We start from the raw sequence: 18683 nt of genomic DNA on the forward strand, positions 1-18683 counted from the left end.
GGTATCATGTGACAGGGCACAGGAGAGTCGGGTGGGGTACAGCCAGGAAGGGCACTGTGCGGCAGAGCATGGTTCAACCCCGTGGGCGTACTACTAACCTCCGAAGGAGGGGCGAGGACTGCAAAGAAAGATGGTACTGAGCAAATGAAACGCAGTCCCTGTCCTCCCCAGCTCAGTCTGTCCTCAGCTCCACTCAACTACAAAGCAGCTGAAGCCTGGCCTAGGCACGGAGGGTCCTGCCACTCATGCGCAGAAGCATCCCCACAGGTGTCCACACGTGAGTACACGCACACTGGCAACTACCTACTTGGGGCACAGTAAGGGACTGTCCAGGATGATGAGGTCACCAACCTCCCTGGATGGGTCCGTCGTCACACTCCAGTAGGAGGTGAAGTGTGGGTGGTGGGGAGGAGTCTGGAATTAAGACCTGGTGCTTCTAGTCCAAGATCTCTTGGAGGAGGACTGGGGGAGAAGGGCAGAGCACATATACTGTGCTGTAAAACTTTTACTGTCGAAGGACATAGCTTCTGGGTGTGTGTGTTTGTCGAAACAACTGAACAGCACAGTTAAAAGATCTGTGAAAGTCACTGTGTGTAAACACATCTCAATTAAAAAAAAAAAAAAAAGGAAGCTTTTTTAACCAAATGGTCAAAGTTAATATCACTAGTAACAGAACAAGCTGACATCACATGCCTTCTGATATGATGCCTTCTGATATGATACACTTAATAAAGACACATTATTCACGATATTTTTTGTTTGCCAAAAATGTACAACCTGAATCTAATCTTGAGACAACCCCAGATTGAGGGCCATTGAACAAAATGGGCCTATATGCTTCAAAAACATCAATGTCAGATAGTTAAAGAAAAGCTAAAGAACTATTCTGGATTAGAGGAGACTATACAACAAATAAATGCAATAGGTGATCCTGCAGGAAAATAGTTGTATGCTCAAGTGTTTCCAGGTAAAGGGTCACAATGTCTGTAACTTACTCTCAGGTCCCCGGAGGCAGAGGAGAAAGTTCAACCTGCTGGAATAGTTCCCAAAACCTGATTCACAGGTTCAAAGGGACCTGCTCGTGGGTACGCAGCCCACAGTGGCAGAACTTGGAATCTCATACATGTTGGGCAGAGTCAGCCTGGCACAAACAGGGTTCAGTCTTGTATGGGCCCCTCTCCCAAACACTGTGCTAAAGAAATGGGGGGGGCAGGGGGAAAGAGACCTCCATGCAATCTCTGGGTCTGCCACCTGGTGGCGTGTTTCTGCAGTGTATCTTCAAAGAGCTTCTCGGCACCAGGTGCAGGATGGTGGGGCACCGCTCTCCCTCAGGCTGATCAGAAGGATGCACTCCATTGGAAGAGCCAGCCTCAGCCACTTGTGTAATTGGGGCTGGACAGACAGAGGCCAACAGGCTCCATCTTCTACTGTGGAGGTCCTCCAGAGGCTCCCATGGGCGTCAGGAAGAAACCCAAACTCCTCAGTGAGCCTGAGCAGACCCAGGCTACCTCTCTGGCTTCATTGCCCTCACATGCACCCTCCACCCACCCACACCAAATGACTCACAGTTCCCTGAGTGTGCCTTGCCCTGCCCTTCTCTCCCTGGCTGGTTTGTCCTTCTCCCTCAGTCCTCACTGAAGTGTTACCTTCTGAAGCAAGTCTCCACAGAAGGCCTCCTGTCAGAGCTGGCTGCTCCTCCTCCAACTCCCAGAGCATCTGAGCACATCTCTGTCCGCTCCCACTGTGCTGTACCCACTGGCTGTAAAGGCTCCCCTGAGGGAGCCACCCCAATTCATCTCTGCTTCCCTGCACCCTGACAAACTGCTGAAAGACAAAACAGAGTATATGACTGTTTGTTAGGCAGCTCTAAGGCACTAAAGCCCCTGTTGGGGCCGAAGACAGAGAATGCTGAATAAAGAGGCACAAGATGCAGTTCACAGGCAAACTCTGCCCAACTAGAGGCCAGGGACTGGAGTGGGACCCTGTAGAAAGTACAGATAGATGCTCATGGCAGGAGGCAGGGTGCCACAGCTGTAGGTAACTGGGCTGCACGGTGTTGGGCTAGTTTGTCCAGGAAAAGTTCCATGTCAGAAATGCATGGGGCAGGACGGGGTCTAAGCTGGTTGATCACCAGGGCTGTGCTTAGACAGCCTTTGCTGCTGCAGAGCAACCCCCACGGAGAAAGGAAAGCCATTCACGACACGCCTGCAGCCGGTGCAGAACCCCTCACTGATGAAGGGATGGACCTGGTCCTGACGTGGGAAAAGCCCTTCTGAATCCAGCAAAAAGATCTGCTTTCCTGCAGCAAGCACGCGAGTGACAGCCTGGCCTGCCCTGCCCCTAACACCAGTAATAGGTCCTCCCAGCCACTCTGGGTGGTGTGAAGTTCTTTCTGCTGGTCAGAAAAATTCCTACCACTCTAGCTTCCCCAGAAAAGAGAACTGCTGGTCTAACTATGCATTTAGCTGACTACAACTGGGATGAAATGATGAGGTAAGCAATGGGAAATCTGAATGCATGATCCAACTAAGGCAACCTGTTGGCCCATACTTTATAGACCACCTGTCCACCCTAGATGGCTGCCAGGTCTCTCCTAGATTCCTGTGTGCCTCTGGATGGTGAATTTCAGACTTAGAACCCACATGGGTGGCCCACACTCTCACATTAACTATTGTAATTAATTTTTACACATGGTTTTATAGTTTACAAAGCACTTGCAAATATAGTTGGCCCTTGTTATCCTCAGGGGGATAGGTTCCAGGACCCTCCGTGGATGCCAAAATCCAAGGATGCTCAAGTCCCTGATATAAAATGGTGTAGTATTCACATATAACCTACACACATCCTCCTTTATACTTCAAATCATTTCTAGATTACTTATAATACCTGATGTAATATAAATGCCATGTAAATAGTTGCTATATTGTATTGTTTAGCAAAGAATAACCAAAGAAAGTCTATACATGTTCAGTCCAGATGTAACCACCCACTTTTTATTCCTGAATATTTCTGATCTGCTGTTGGTTGAATCTGAGGTTGGTTGAATCTGCGGATGTGGAATCTACGGACACTGAGGGCCAACTGCACGGAATCACAAATCATAACTGATCACCCCCCACATACACACAATACACATTTTCTTCTGCACTCCAACCTGGGTGACACAGCCAGACCCTGTCTCTAAAAAAACACAAAAAACATTTTCTAGGAAAATAAATTGAGACTTAGAGATCTGAGACCTGCCAAAAGTCACCTGGCTAGCTGTTGAAAGAACTGGGACGTGAACTCAGCTTTTCCAATGCTGACTCCGGTATTCTTTCTACTTGACCATGCTACTTCCTCGAGTGTTCCTGCTCCACCCAATGTCTGCATGGTTCTAAGAATGCCAACCACAGAGAGGACAGTACCCTCCGAATTCCCTATAAACAATCACTCTCCTGGCACCAGGGTACCTTCAAGCCAGAAAATTCTAGGTGAGCAAGGAGGGAGAGGGGTCACGTCCTGCTTCTCTCTGAAGGAGGCATTTCAGGGCCCCCTGAGTGGGGTGTCTCTAGAGAAAGGGCTGAGTCAGAGGCTGGGTTACTGAGACATCCTCCCACCAGCCGACATGCAGCATCCCCACCCTTTCCTTACCCGAGCACTCTGGGAGCCACCCCCGTTGCACCTAATACTCACGTGTAAGTACTTCTACCAGGGCCACCAACTTCTTTACAGACCCGCTCTCCAACCACAAAGTCAGCCCAGGAAATCAAAAGGAATTCATTGCCGTAGAACTGAGGGTTTCGAACTATGGACCAGTTACCCAAATGCCAGTTGGGGGACCAAGATGGATTTGGGGTTCACATAGGCCTGGGCTCAAATTTCAGCTTCTGAGGCCCACTTGTTCTGAGACCCTGAACTAGTCACCTACCCATTGTGGGCCTCAGTTTACTTATGTGTAAAACAGGGATGGTTATGCTCCCTCCTTCACAGGACAGGGGAGGATCAGGCTGAAGGATGCCGTGCTGGTGGTGTGGCGAGGTCTTTGGTGGGCGCAGGGTGAGTGCTCCCTGCTCTGTGCTGAGGCCGCCTCTCTGTGGCAAGTCTCTCCAGGCACATCCCTTTTTAACCACCATGTAATGGTCACCCACTACTTGCCAGGAACCATTCTTAGCATCTCCTAGAGTCTCTCTTTAATTCTCACAGCTTTCTAAAGTAAAGACTCCCCTGTTATTACTAAGAAACCAAAGTCTAGAGACCCTGGCCCATGTCTCAGGGCTGGGTCTCGCCTACTTCTGCTAGCCTGGCTGGATGAGGCTCTATTGAGGGCTTTTCCACTGCGTTTGAATGACAGCCATTCCTGAAGGCAGCATGAACCCTCTCCCTGGGAGCTTGATGGCTACAAGCAATCTCCCCAGGAACCCACTAGAAGCCATTTGCTTTGTGCTCAGGATGGATGCTCGGGGGATGGGCAGGCGGATGGAGGGGAGGATTAGTAATCCCTCGATTTCAGCCAGGACTCCCTGATGACAAAGATTTGTGCATGTGCTGTCATCATCACTGTTCCAAAACAGAGTGATGATTTTCTTCATCTTTAAAATGCGGGATATGTATAGCTCCAATTTGTCAAGAATACATAACATCACATCATTCTCTGAACGCTGTGCTTTACTGCCTCAGGGGTTACAAATGAACTGGCTGCTCCTAACCAGAGCTCTCTGCACAGGGTGAACCTCACTCCCTGAAGCCCGCTCTGCTTCCAGCCTGTGGGAGAGTACCTGCTGGGGCCAGAGAGGAAGTGACTCAGCCCAGTGGGAAGTGGGAGGGGCGGTCAGAAAGAGGGCCTTGTGCCCAGCGCATCCTCTGACGCTGCCTTTCCTCAGCAGGACTCCAACATGCTGAGCACAGCAGGCCTGGGGGCCAGGAGGGGCCTGAAGGCCCAGTGTTTGCAGCTTGGGGACCCAGCTCTAGTCTCCTCCAGGAGGCAAGATTCACAGATTGGCCCCACACGAGGAGACTGCAAAATCAGTGATGTCCCTCTTCCTGCCACTTCCCTGAGGAAGTCCCTACTGGGCTCTTCTGTGGCCTCCTTGAAGGCTTCGAGGAGAGTCTGGAGGCTAAAGGCCTCTGGCCAGGAGGGCGTATCTCAGAGAGATTCAGAAGGAAAAGCTTTAGGGCTGTACACACAGAGGTGGAGAGAAGCTCTCTGCAGGTTCCTTTGAGGAAAAGACAAAGGGAGGACGAAGCCAATCCCGGCACCCTGAACCAGGCTGGCTGCTCCTGGGGCAAAGGGCTTCACAGGCAGTCACTCTGACAGCCACCACAGCAGAATCCAGGGCATCGTCACCAGCCCTGGCCCAGCTCTCCCCTCCCAAGGGCCTCCGGAAGCAGCTGATGTGACAACAAATAATCCGTCACCGTGTGTGGGTGTTGGAGGAGTAAGGGACAGACTCAGCTCTTTCAGGGCTATGCTGGCCTGGCATCCCCCATCCTGAGAAGTAGTCTGGGGAAGCAGCCAAGCACACTGGCTTGGGAGACATTTGTGGTGGCCCCTTGGGTCTGCAGGGGGCATTCTGCCATGTGCAGTGACAGCAGACTGAGTCACTGACAGCTCTCCCCGTCATACCAGCCTGCTCTGGCTCACTCAAAGTAGAAGAGCCGATTACAGCAAGGGAGATCCTGGCATCGCACGTGACTAAGAGGCCCCTCAGCTCAAACAGTCAGTTGTTGCTTTGTGCAGTGAGTCAGCCTGGGAGCAAGGCTTGCCATGGGGTCCCATGTGGAGTTTAAATTCTTGCCACCACGATAGCTCAAATCAGGCAAGGAAAAAGTAGCAAGCAATCAAAAATGACTGGCTGAGTGTGACAGCCACCGTTGTGACCACTGCATCACCTGGACATGTGCTTCTCTGCTCTGTCGTCCCCCCATCTAGAGGAAAGGGACAGTACCACGCCTGACGAGGGTTCCCGAGGACAGCCGGGAGCCAGTGTGTAGGAGGCACTAGACGCTTAGAAATGTTACGTTTCCTTCCTTCTAGCGCAGATTTCCAGAGTGACAGACGGGAAAGCCCAGGCCAGCCCAGGTGCGATTCTGTCTCTTTATACTGTTTTCAACAGCAAAAATCACCACAGTCATCCTCTGAGAGAGGCAATCTGGAATGGGGCCAGCAAACTGCCTTTCCATAACGGCCTCCACAAAAAAATTCAGTTTCGCTACTTTGACAGGGAATAATACAGTTCACTTTCTGAAGTTTTACCAAATGCCACTGGCTATGGCTGCTCAGAGGGTCAAGAAGCTGTCTGGCGTAATGAGAGGCAGACGGCAGGCTCTGCCCCTCAGCTAGCTGTTCAGACAGGAGGCCCACACGAGGGCCTCCCCTGCTCGACCACTGAGAGCCAGACCCGGCTGAGCATGGGGACCAGGAGCCACGACCACCAGACCACCAGACACTGCGCATGCACCGGAGAGAGCACGTTCACTCCCTGTCCACTTGGGTGTGTCTCAAGAGGGGTCTCGTCCACCTTTGGCCCCCCACGCCCTGCACAGGCCCAGAAGGTATGCAGAAGACAGGTGTGAAACCACAGCCAACAAAGAAAAAGAAAATGCATGTGTCTCAGGCCCAGCAATTCCAGGTCTGGGGATTTATCCTACCGACACACTCACAGAAGTTCACAAAGATAAACACGCTCAACAACGGTCCCTGTAGAACCATGTGTAGCAGCAAAAAACAAAATCACAAAAATCAAAACATGCACACCCCCGATAAGAAACAAATCTAAATGTCCACCAAGAAAAGAATGGTTAAGCAATTATGTTCCACCTAGACAATGGAATACTACACAGCCTTTAAGACTCGGTCCACACTGCTGATAAAGATGTCTATGATATGTTATCAAAAAAAGCAAACTGCAGTACTATATGTATAATATGATCCTATTTTGGTTAAAAAAATCATATATACCCTTGAATATGTATAGGAAATTTCGAGGAGAAATACAACAGTGGATACCTCCAGGTACTAGAACTAGGGACCCAAGGAGGGGAGGGAGAGTTTTATTTTATGTTCTGTATTGCTTGACATTTTACTATAGGCTACTATAATAACACAAGTTAAAAAAATCTAAAGATCTCTGAACCCATTAGAATTGTCAGGAGCAGTAATGGAATCAGGAGGCTGGGCCTTGCGAAGGCAGACTGGAGAGCGTGTGGCATGGGAATGGGTGAAAGCGCAACTGCCCACAGGCGTGGGCCTGGGTGCCAACGCACGGGTGCACGAGGAGGGTGAGGGACGGAAGACACAAAGCCAACACTCCTGGTAGGCCTCAGCCCTCCCAGATAGCTTGCCAACATGCCTATAAGGAACATTCTGCTTGCCACCTAGCACCTGTAAGGGCTGGAAGCTGGCTCAGGACACCTCTTCTGGGACACTCGCAGACCCACTAGCAAGAGCGCACCCGGGCCTCATCAGAGCTGGCCCCTAGGTGCTGAGTGCATGTCAGGTGCTGGGCTGAACATGCTACAGACAGTAATGCCTCACATCCAATCCTCATTACCACCTTGGGTGCAGGGACTGTTATGCCCATTTTACAGCAGAGGAAACTGGGGTTGGAGACAAGACATGACTTGTTCAAGGTCACTCAGCCAGCAAGTGGCAGTGCTGGGTTCTGAAGCCAGGCCTGATCTGAGCCTAGGCCCTTAACTGCTGGGAGATATGGTTGAAAGTCTCCTTACCCACTACCCATAGAGCAGGAAGGGGAGAGACTTGTCTCCAGGCAGTGGCAGTTTTCGTTCTTCAACTTTGCCAAGGTTTCTTCCAGCTGTACTACTCTAAGTCCAAGATTCTATATGGGCTGGGCTCCCTGGGGCCAGGATAGAGGAAGGGAATGACATGGGCTCTGGGGCTCTGTCCTTACTGGCTATATAATGGTGGACAGCCTACTTAACCCCTCTGAGCCTGGGTGTTCTCCTCTGTAAAACAGAGACAATCCCTACTTCCTTAGATTCAATAACATATTGTGAAGTACTCAGCGAAGGACCCGGAAGGTGGTGGGGATTCTTCTTTTTTTGCTGGTTTCTTGTTTCTTTAGGAGGGACCACCTCAGAAGAGTCAGAAGAGAACACACACCATGAAACTCACCCGAAACTTGCTAATGCTGAGAGTTCCATACTTACTGCAGAAAGTAGCAGGACTCTTGCTCTCCAGAGCTGGCAGATGCTAGCAATGGGGTTCCAAAAGCCCCATGGAATGTTGGGCTACACCAGTCCCAAGGTCTCCAAAGGTTTGAATCAAGCTTCTCCCCAGAAGCACTGCCGTCCCTTTAACATACCTCACATCAGCTCTGCCCCAAAACCAAAGACAAATGACAGGTACATCAGTTCTGCTCTTGCCAATTCCCACTATGATGACCAGCCTACTCTCTCTTCCTTCCGGACCCTTGGATTGCAGACTTCCTAAAGGCCAAAGATCCTCTATCTCTTTTGTCAAGTAGGTGGCGGTCCGTAAACACATTTAGAGGGGACAGCCTCATTCTGAATGACAAGACCCCGTCTTGGTTTCGCTACCTCTGGTGCTTTCCAACAACTAGACTTTCTCTGAAATCATCAGCCTACAGGCTGCTATGCTCTGCAGAGCCTGAGCTCACACCCAAGACAGACTGCCACAGCTGAGAGAACGAAAACCACTGGGCTGTAGCCTCTCAAAGGATTTCAGTGGCTCCTCAAGAAGTGGGACCAAGACCCAAGAGAGTAGATTTGCTTGCTGGGGGAAAAATAAGGCTGCTCCAGTTTATTACAGGGGGACCTAGAAATTCTTTTAAAAATAATAATAATAAAAGGTATTCTTTGAGGCAGCAACCCCATTTCTAGGAATTTATTCTGCAGGTGATACCTAAAGTGGGCAAAATCATATGTATGAAGAAAGTCACTTAGCTTTGTTTGGAGAACAAAAGGCAGAAAATAGCCTAAGCGTTCATCTGCAGAGTGCTTGTTGAATATTACACTCATGATGGCTCACAATGTAGCCAAAAATGACCCAGACATGCATTTGCCAAAGTGGAACCATCTCTAAGATAGTAAGTAAATCAAAGCAAGCTATTCCACCCCTTTCCCCTCTTGGATCTTGACTACAGAGCCTAGGAGGATATACAGGATACTGCGGGCCCTGGGCCACTTTCGAGGCCACTGCCTTGCCTGAGCAGGTGGAGAAGGAAGAAACGCTCATTTCAGGCCACTTTCTCCTCTACCTTCTTTATACCGCAAACTCAAGGACAAATCCTGTAAAATTTCCCAAATCCCAAAGGGCCCATTTGAAGATCTGCCCAACAGCACACCCCACTCCAAAGCTCAATACAATGCAGGGACAGCTCCTGGCTCCCTCAGAACTCAGGGGGACAAGGGCACTGGGCGGCTTCCTCTCACTTCCCTGGTGGCTCTGAGAGAGTCCTTGGTGGAGGGACTGGGATGCTCACCCAGCGGCAGGGAGCAAATCCAATCTCAAGGTCTCTTCTAGATAAGATCTCCAGAAGGTGTGGAGAAAGCCATCTCTCCCCTGACGGTCCACTGCTGTTCAGGACCCCATCAGTCAGCTGTAGCTTGCTGAATCGGGGTGGATATTGCCAGAGGGAAGGCTTGTTCTCAGGGCCATTTGAAGGCTGAAGAAATTATCGGAGTTTTGCAGACTCAGCAAGTGGAGTTTCTGAAACCTGAAGACATTCACCTCCCTGGTCAATTCTCGGCAGCGGCATGGGGCTGCTCCCTCCCCCTGCTCCTCCCCCCCCACCCCGCCTGTGGATGGTACCCCCTACTTCCCTGTAGGGGCCCCAATTCCATCCCATCCCTTCTTTCCACAAACACTGAACAGTTAGAGCAAGGACCTGTCTGGGGTTTGTTGGTCAATATTTCTATGCAGGGCATCACTTAATGTCCCATCTCCCTTCCGTGGACCTGTGCCTTGGTAGAAGACCCCTGCCCCCCATTTTCCTTCCCTCCCTGCAGGGCCCTGTTCTGTCCCTTCTTCCCACAAACACTGAGAAAAAAAAATCTGGGCACAGGAAAGGTGAAGGAAGGGAGGCTACCCTTTGCCCAGGTGCTGACGCAGGCAAAAGCAGAGGGAAGCCTGGTCCAAAGACGGACAGGGTACCACGAGACTTTGCAACTGATCTTCTCCCATGAGGGTGTGCTCAGGGCTTGCTCAATGGAGCTGGCAGATTTCACTGGCCATTATCTCCTCCTTGAGCCATCCCTATCTCTGCACTATTATTCACTCTGTCACACAAACCAAAAACCTTAGGGTCACCTGCCACCAGTCCTTCTCCCTCAGCCATCATTTCCAAACACTCCCAGAGTCCAGCTGATTTCCCACCGAATGGCTCTGATCTCTGCCCTTCTTCTCATCCCCACTGCCTCTGCCCTGATCCAAGCCCCCCTCAGCCCTTGCTGTGATTACTGCAACAGCCTCCTGCGGGGCCAGCAGACTCTCTCTCTCCCTAATCCATCCTCCAAAGCAGATGCAGGTCTACTGGTATGTTTCCTCCACTTAACACAAGGCATCCATCACCAACAGCATACGAAGTCCAAGCATCTTAGCACTGGTGCCTGCCTATCTCTCAGGCATGTCCTGCGGCCAGTCCCTTTACACCCTGGGCTAGAAACCCCACGGTTCCTAAAGTGCCACACATGCCAGCATGCATCCATGCTTGTGCCATGCTGCTCCCGGTAGGGCTTCTTGGACTCCCAGAAAACTCTGTTCACTCTTCAAGATCCAGTTCAAGTTCTAAGGCTCTCTGAAGTTTTCCCCAGTCTCCTCCTCATCCCCAAGGTGAATCACTCCTTCCACTTGGTCCTGCCACATGCTGCACAGACCTTTTTGTGAGAGACTCGCCAAGCTCTGTGCAAGTGTTAATTGGTTAGGAGCCCGCCTCTGTCCCTGCTAGACCACAACCTCCTCCAGGGCAGGGCCTGCCTCTCCATCCTCCTCCTGCCCCAGTACCCAGCACAGCTCCAGCTACATGTGGGAGCTCATGTGTGGGGAATCGGGGGTCTGTATTTCAAGCCACCACACACATCGATGTGTGTGAGGCCTCCTGGTGCTGCTAATTCGGGTAGCAAAGTAGGGTTACTAGTAGGGACATACATGGAAGAAACTCTAAATACATTTTCTCCCATGTATACTTTAAAATACTATTTTTTCCCAGCAGTCCTACTTCTATTTTTAAAAATGGTTCTTTTAACGAGCTGAGCTGAATCATCTGCACGGCTCCCATATAGACTGGGTAAACTCCCCACAGATTTCCTTTTCAGAAAGAATACAATAAAATTCTGTGATCTTGTGATCCCTCAGGACATTTCTGACAGCTCAATGGGACACAGTTCTAGTCACCAGGGATTGCTTCAACTAATTCTTGGAAGTTCTTTCCTGCAGCCTGTAATAAAAGCTAACATTTTCCAAACATTTATTACTTGATGTGTGCTAAGTACTCATTCTGCAACATCTTAATCTTCACAACTGCCCCACGAAGGAGGTACTCTTATTGTCCCCATTTTACAGATGAGAAAGCTGAGCATGAAGAGAATAAGTAACCCCTAGTGACCAGCAGAGCTGGGATTAGAATCCAGATCTGTCTGATGGCAGAGGCAAATAAGCTCTTAACCATGACAACCTACTGCCTTCCCCAAAGGTCAAATTAAAAGCACAAGTGAACAAATGCAGCGGCTCTTAAAACTGGCCTTCTGAGAGGGCAGCCTCACCTCCCCAGCTGCTAAAGTGATCTGCAATCCCAGGAAGAGAGGGGTACATGTGCCAGGCACTTCTGTGCCAGGCAGAGAAGCCCAGGCCAATGCAAGGAGCTTGCCACCTGGCACTGGCTGCACGCAGTGCTTTCTCAGCAAATATCCGCCACCAACTCTACTCTCTCAGAAGCCTGCAGTAGTCTTGAAAGAGGTCTCTAGCCCTTTAGTCTCTCCTCTCTTCTTCTTTCCCTCCTCTACTGGGACTTCAGGGAAATCTTTTTAAAACACAGATCCAGTCATGTCGCTCCTCTGCTTAAAACCTTGTCACTGGCTCCCCACTGCCTGGACATAAAGTCCCAAATCATTAATGTGGCATTCCCTTGTCCATCAACCTATACTGCTTCACCTTGTACCATGTCAACTTCCATACCACTATGTGGAACAATCCGAGGTTTCTGGAATAAACTATGAGTTTACTTGTCTCTCTCGCTCTCTAAGTAGAACACTTTCCTCTTCATTCTCACCTGGTTAAGCCTCCCCCTCCTCTCCTTCTAGACTAAGCTCCAGCATCACTTCTGCCAAGCCTTGCCAGGGCACTGCCCCATCTGCACCCCCTACCCCAGGCAGCTTCCTCTGCTGGGCTCCCACAGCGCTCTGTTGCTGCTACTAGTTTTTTTAAACTACATTTCAACTATGTGTTCACAGGTCAGTTTCCCTTAATTAGGCCATGAGCTTCCTGAAATAAGAATAGCTAACATTTATTGAACTCTTACTATGTGGCAGTCACAGTTCTATGTGTTTTACATGTGTTAACTTTTTAAATCTTCATAATATCTCTACGTTATCACTCCTGTTTTACAGATGAGGACACTGAGGCACAGAGAGATTAAGCAGTGTGCCCAAGGACACACAGCTGGAAATCTGCTGAGCTAGGATTTGAACTTAAGAAGTCTGGGTCCAAAGCCCACTCTTGACCATTGTACTGTCTAGGACTTCCCTCTTCAGGCAAGGACCCTGCGGTTGTCATGTGAGGAATGAATGAACGAATGAATGAGGGCTACCTTCAGACTGTCTAAATCCAACCCACCAACAACTGGCACATCAAGGCCATTAAAGAGCACTGGAGGAGTTCACGGGCATTGTTTACAAACAAGGATTCTTTTGTATTCTTTTTCCTTCAGTTATATACTCTGCTCTTCCTTATCTCATGCAAAACTACTCAGTCAAGAGGGAAAGGCCTCAGCCACCGGTTCTCGAAACCAAGCAAAGCGAACTGGTTTCCTCCAGTGACTTAAAACAAAGTCTATCCTGCCACAGAAGGCAGCTGTCATCTCTTCCTTCCGCCAACAAAAGGGCATCAAACCTGGGGAGTTGGGGTGGGCAGAGAACTCGGCATCCAGAATCGGAATGCCCCTACCTACTGGCTGGAAGGTGGGGCTCAGTGGCGTGGGAATGGGCGGGCCTAACCGGCACGGCAGGTCAAACACTGACCACAGCAAGCTCTCTCCTTGGAAAAGGCCAGCCAAACGTGGCCCTGGCAAGCAGACAGCTGACTCGCACCTGAACGCCGCCCGGGATGTGAAAATTCCCCAGCAGCGATGGTGCCCGTGCCAATGGGTGAGAGCTCCTGAGGAAGCCCTTGCTGGCCCTCCCCGGGGACTCGTTCTAACTTTCAAGTCACTCTCGGAATCAGGAGGGAAGTATGGAGAGGCAGAGGGTGTCTCTTTGGAAAAACCTGGCTGGGTTCAAACGCCGGTTGCTTCACTTACTGGCTGAGTGACTCTGGGCAAGGCTGGCAGTGACCACTTCCCAGGGCTGCGGTGGAGACTGAAGCTCCCGCAGCCGCCCCGTACCTGGCGCTAGGCAGCCCCCGCCCCAGTCGCCGGGGAAGGGCAGACTCACAACAGAGGAGGGGGCATTCGCTGCTGCCATTTCTGTCACACCCGGATGGTCTTGGGCTGTCACTCCGGTCCCACCGCCACGGCCACTAAGGCCCGCCCCGCCAATCCGCAACCCGCGCCCGAACCCCTACCTCACCTTCCCCGTGTGGTCAGCGCTGCTCGCCCATAGTCCGTAGCCCGGAGCCGGGACTGCTCGGCTCTCCGTCCCGGGGGGCCGGGGCCGGGGCCAGGGCCGGGCTGGGGGCGTGGGAGCCGCTTACCGCCGCCTCCCAGCGCAGCCGCCCGAGCCGCCACCGCCGCCGCCTCCCTCCATGGCTGCGGCGCCGCCACCTGACAACGGAAGTGACGCAATGCCCCCTCCTCCCGGCCCGAGCCTCGGCCCCGCCCCCGCCCCCGCCCCCGCCCCGTCGCCTGTGGTGTCTGCGGCCTTGGGATTGGGGCGCCATCTTGACGATGGGCGGAAGCCTTCAGGCAAGAGGCCAGAATCAGATTGAGGATTGGTTTAGGGTGGGGCCTGGGCTGAAACCTGTTAAACGATTGGAGGCTGAGGCGTTAATGAGGCGGTACTTACCACTTATCTATGTCTGCGGTGAGGCTGGGACGGAGGCACCGCCCCCGCCCCGAATCCTCAGAACCTCGCGGGCCCTACACTCGCCCTGCCCCCAGTGGAGAAGTCTCCGGCAGCTGGAAGGTTGGCGAGTTGCTGTGTATTTATCAGAAAAGTGACTCTTCCTTGATCCCCGCTTCCTGGCTTCTAGAACTCTGTGCGGAAAACGCTGCAGTTAGGCTCAATAAAAGAAATTCCTGTCGCAGCTCTCACAATTCATTTCCCTCAAGGTCCCTCGCCTTTGTAGAAACCCCAAGGATGGCCAGCTTCAACCTGGAGATCCCTGGAGTCTTGACCAGGGAGGTTTACAGTGAAGAGTTCCTATTAACGATTCCAGCCATCTAACCTCAGTCCCTCCTGCTGCAGTTTCGGTCCCTTTCTGCTCCTCCTCCAGCAACCACGCCCTCCATGAATCAGCTTCTTGCACCAGCCGATGAGCCCTTTAAAGGGATTGCATCAGGCTGGTGACTCACTGGGGCCCTCTGAGAACCTGGCTTCCCTCCCCTGGCATACAGAAGCAGCTAGAACGGCTCAGTGGCAGCAGCACCAGCGGCCATAGCCCCACTCCTTTGTCTCAGAGGTGTGAGTCAGAGTGCTTGCTGCTTATGACTGTAACTCTTGGCTGTTTTTCCAGCTGTCCCCTGGGTCACTCTGTATCTGTATGTGAGCACACATGTCTAAGCCTGTGTGCACTGCTGCGTCTTCCTAGGGTGTGTGGCCAGGCACTTGTGTGTATACATTTGTCATCTCCACATAGGCAGTGCCAGGACATGAGAGTTGGTATGAGTCAGGTCTGGCTGCCTCTGCCTGTGTCCTTTTCTTTGTCTCTCTGTATGCCTGATGCCCACAGAGCTGCTGATAGGGCTGAATAACAATAGCAATCAGAACAGCTCCCACTGTTGTGCCACACCCTGTGTTAAGCACTTCAGAGACATTAGCATTAGGTGGCTGTTTACACATGTGGAAGCTAGCACTCAGAAGAGGAATCTGTCCAAAGACACACAGCTGATCATAGCAGGGCTGGGATTTGAACCAAGCCTGGTAGGTTCCAAAAAGCTTGGCTTTGAATCAATCCCTGGGACATCAACTTGCAAGCTGGGTGACTATGTGCAAATTCCCTAACCTTCCCCTTTTGCCCAGATAGGGATAACACTTTGTGGGATCATTGTGAGAACTCAGTGAACTATGGAAACAGCTTCTCACAGGACCCAGCGAATACACACACTCATTTCAGTTGCAGAGCTTCAGTGAGGTAGACGACCAAAAGACAAGCATAAAGAAGTCAGGCCCCAGCCTACCAAGCTCCTCTCTCTGACAAAAGGAAAAGCCTAGGGATTCCGGAAGCCCTGACTCTGACAAGAATGAGTTTTGGGTTTTCCAGAGCTCTAATTATCAGCTAGATGAATCACTCAGCGCTGACAGCACCATCTCCACCCCCAGGAGACACTCAGGTGATTGAAAATGTAGGATTTTAACAAAGGAGAGGAGAAAGAAAAAGAAGGGAGGAGAAGAGGTAATGAAGAGAAACTAAAGGTGCCAGCCAGAGTAAATGCAAAACTGTTATCAGGACACCAACATGAGGAGACTGCTGGGTGACACACACACAGTGACATACTCTCCTGCTGGCTCTCCAACTCTGGGCTTGCTGGCAGACGGCACTGCCATAACAAAGTGACGCCTGTCACAACAGCACAAGATGGTTGCTTGATGAGGTATTGCCTATCACAGAAGGAGGGAAGGAGACCTTCAGCCCCCAGGGGCTTCCTCAGGCTTCTGAAACCCAGTCCTAGCTAGCTCTGCCTTTTGTGGCCAAGCCCCAAGGCCTGGGTATGACAAGCTTTGAGTGTACGACCCACACTCTGTGGCTGGGTACTACCACTGAGGTGAGCAGAAGCATCTCTTATCTTACTTTGTCATTAATATGATGTCAAGAGTGCTGGGAGGCCTGGTGTGGGTGGCTCATGCCTGTAATACCAGCACTTTGGGAGGCCAAATAGGAGGAACGCTGGAGCCCAGGAGTTCAAGACCAGCCTGGGCAACAGATGGAGACCCCGTCTCCACAAAAAAATTTTTAAAAAATTAGCCAGGCATGGTGGCATGGTGGTGTGCCTATAATCCCATCTATTTGGGAGGCTGAGGCAGGAGGATTACTTGAGCCCAGGAGTTTGGGGCTGCAATAAGCTAGGATGGTGACACTGCACTCTAGCCCAGGTGGCAGAGTGAAACCCTATGTCTAAAAGAAAAAAGGGTGTTGAGAAACAGAATAGTATGGTAGTTGAGATCATGGAGCTTGGAGTCACACAGACCTGAGTTGAAATCCCCATTCTGTTGTTCCCCTTGAGCAGATGATCACTTCACTTCTCTGAGCCTGTTTGCTCATCTGTAAAATGGGGCTATTGATATACAGGGTTGTTATAATGATATAGTAAGATAACTCTGATTCCACAAGGATTGATGGAGAGCCTGCTATGTGCAGAGCACCGAACTAGATGCTGGAAATCCGGTGATAGTAGACAACACCTCTGTTCTGGTGGGGCATGGCACGCAGTGGGATCCAACAAACAGCAGCTATTTTTGATGGCCATTATCATGCCCATCTTGGCACTCTGTCTCTAAATTAGCCATGGGAACTGGGGAGAGCCCCTTTCCTTCTCTGAGCCTCGGTTTCCTCAACTGTAAAATGATGGAGTTGAACTGGATCAGTAGCTCCCAACCGTCCCACCTTCAAAGACGTTTTTAGTCTTTTTCTTCCATACAAGCCTCATATTTGGTAAGTTTTGTCTCCCACACAACCTGATCAAGTTATTTCTTCCTTTTCACTGATGACAGCCTCAGATTATAGCCATCACAGCTTGTGATCAGAACAGACCAGTGTGGCCACCCATTGTTTGTATAACTACCCCCCACCAAGCAGAGACCAAGCCAGTTTGGTCACCCTTCACACACTATGTGGTGTTTTTCTGGGTCCTCTGGAACATTGGTGAGAACTCAGGGGCCCCCTGCTGCCCTTGGGGACCCTTTAGCCAGGGATGTAAAACAGGAACTCACTAAACTAGATACTGTCCTTTAAGTCCCATCCAGCTTGGCCATGCTGAGGGCTGGACATGTGGTGGCACTTGTACGCCCCCAGGGAGATCTGAACTTCAAGCTGCTTCCCACCCAGCTTTCCTCAGAGCCCTGGTAGTCTCCTGCCTACAAATGAGAGAGACCCCCTGTACTATTCTCTCCAGGAAAGAGAGGGGAGGGAGGAGACACTCTGTGCCACCTGAACACTCAGATTCCTGGGGGTTCTGTCATCAGCTGGGACCCCCACCTTGGCTGAAGGTGCAGGAAGGGTACACGTTATGTGCCTGAACAAAGGCCGTGACAATGAGTAGCAGGCAGTCGAGACTCCAATGGGACAATAACATTTTGAAACATGTTTTTCATTTTTTCCTTGGTGTTCCTTGGCCCTTCCCTTACAAAGATAGTTAGGGTTATTCTATTATACATTCGTTACTTCAGGAAGCGATTGATACAACAGAATGCAGAGTCCATTTTTAGCTTCCAAATTCCAAAAGCCTAGATTTCAAGGAGGAATGGAAAGAATTTCTGTGCAGATACAAATTTAGAAAACTGTGTAACAGAAGGATCTGGGAGGCTGAGACTGGGTGGGGGGCGTCCCTGAAAATGGAGAAGCTTCTCCTCTGTCTCGTGGCTGTGGGTATCAGGTGGGCCTCAGGGACTGAGAAGCAGAGACAGGCTGTGCTCCTTTTCCTGAGTGAGGCATCAGGAAGGTAACATTTCCGGAGAAATGGCTGTGTGCTGCATGTGGCCAAACAGGGCCTAATGCGCCAAAGACCCAAGAATTTCCTGGGCCTCACGTGGCCTGGGGAAAACAGAAAATAAAACACGCACACCTAGAGGAGTCTTTTGGTCAGGGAGAGCAACACAGCAGCAACCCTCACGGGCTGATGACAAAAGACCACAGCAAAAACGAGAACATTTCTGTGGCTGCTAGTGTGATCAGAAGACCACCAAATCAGACTACCCTCCCCATGCTTTGGCACCTGGACAGGAAGTGCCCTAAAATTCAAACAAGGAAAATGGAGAAACTCTGAATTGACTGCAACTAAGTTTCTGCCACTCTGGCTGAGTAGGGTGAAAATAGGAATTCAGGTGAGTTAAAGAAAACTCTAGCTCTGTTTCCTACACACCAGAAATTGGAACCAGCTACACTCTTTGCCCACAAGCCTTGTATCATTTGCCCCACTCCCCCCATCTCTCCACCTTTACGTGCCTGCCTCCCTTTCATCAATAGGCATGATATGTTATTGCCCTAAACCCACAACTTTCCTACCTCAGGACCTTTACACTGGCAGTTTCCTCTGCCTTGCCCTGGCTCTTTAAGTGGCAGGCTCCTTCTCAGTTTAAATTTCATTTTCTCAGACTACACTTTGCAGATATAACCGCCTCTATTATTCTCCCTC

The 18683-nt window shown here is 50.8% G+C and overlaps 1 protein-coding gene across 4 annotated transcripts in view; it reads right to left on the reverse strand.

The window, feature by feature from the left end:
* Positions 1 to 14362, reverse strand: part of STK40 (serine/threonine kinase 40) — a 41516-nt gene extending 27154 nt beyond the window's left edge. The window contains exon 1 of one of the 4 annotated variants that reach the window (XM_012642291.1): positions 14179 to 14362. The gene's annotated coding sequence lies outside the window, so the exon portion shown is untranslated. Of the gene's footprint in view, positions 1 to 13738; positions 13955 to 14178 lie in introns of those variants that run through there. The other 3 variants (XM_012642289.1, XM_012642292.1, XM_012642290.1) reach the window with 3 other exon arrangements.
* Positions 14363 to 18683: the final 4321 nt, after the last annotated feature.

The sequence above is a fragment of the Propithecus coquereli genome, unplaced genomic scaffold, assembly GCF_000956105.1.
Source record: "Propithecus coquereli isolate 6110/MARCELLA unplaced genomic scaffold, Pcoq_1.0 Scaffold178, whole genome shotgun sequence".
Taxonomy (NCBI): domain Eukaryota; kingdom Metazoa; phylum Chordata; class Mammalia; order Primates; family Indriidae; genus Propithecus; species Propithecus coquereli.